The sequence below is a fragment of the Octopus bimaculoides genome, chromosome 13, assembly GCF_001194135.2.
Source record: "Octopus bimaculoides isolate UCB-OBI-ISO-001 chromosome 13, ASM119413v2, whole genome shotgun sequence".
NCBI classification, from domain to species: Eukaryota; Metazoa; Mollusca; class Cephalopoda; order Octopoda; family Octopodidae; genus Octopus; species Octopus bimaculoides.
The window spans coordinates 42,802,645-42,803,573 of NC_068993.1; the positions used below are offsets into that span (position 1 = coordinate 42,802,645).

Genomic DNA, 929 nt, shown 5'->3' on the forward strand with positions numbered 1-929 from the left:
TATATATATATATATATATATATATGTGTGTGTGTGTGTGTGTGTATAAATATATATATGATTACGTGTGAATGTATATATATCTATATACACATAAACACTCAAACACACACAACTTCAATGTGTTATTCATATCTGAATGACACATCACAAATGCACTGATTCAGCATCCAAACATTTCGATTTTCACGTAATTGACACACAATCATCACCATCATTATTTTCAACATGACTAATATTAGTGTTATTATTATTATTATGTTTGTTTTTTTTGTGGTTCCTTCTGATATTATTATTGTTGTTATTACTGATGTTATTTACTTGTAAGATTCATTTCGTTCGTATATTTGACATTTTACTTTCACTTTCAGCAAATTGGCGGAGTAAAAGAAAAAAGAACGGCACACCAATACATTTTTGAGAGAAACATTACAGATTTTTATCTAAACGTTGTAGTTCAATTCGTAATTTAAAAGAATGAGAGGAACACAATCATATGAGTGAAAGCTTAACTACATCAAGGATTCTTAGCTGATAAATTACGATATTTATGGGCTTCCATCATTTTCTCTTATTTAAAAATTAATCCTTTCTTTTAGCCTTGAGTTCTTTATTCTTTTGTTGTTGTTTTTCGATTTTTCTTTACTTGCGTTTAATGCGGTTCATTGACACATTAGCGTTTAATGCAGTGCTGATTAATGCTTTGTTGATAATGTAGCTGATGTATACATGTAAAGCAAGATTAGGTAGATTAGCTTGAGCGAAAATATTTAAACATATATATTCATTCTCTATCCAATATGTATGTCTATGGTACTGATGTAAAGACTTAAAGATAGATAGATAGATAGATAGATAGATAGATAGATAGATAGATAGATAGATAGATAGATAGATAGATAGATAGATATATGCATGTATATATATAT

At 27.9% G+C, this 929-nt stretch overlaps 1 long non-coding RNA gene across 3 annotated transcripts in view; it reads left to right on the forward strand.

Moving 5' to 3' along the window:
* The window catches only part of LOC128249321 (uncharacterized), a 24,935-nt gene extending 24,403 nt beyond the window's left edge, over positions 1 to 532 (forward strand). For all 3 annotated transcript variants that reach the window (XR_008265424.1, XR_008265422.1, XR_008265423.1), the window contains exon 3: positions 372 to 532. This is a non-coding gene — a long non-coding RNA (uncharacterized LOC128249321). The remainder of the gene's footprint in view (positions 1 to 371) is intronic.
* Positions 533 to 929: the final 397 nt, after the last annotated feature.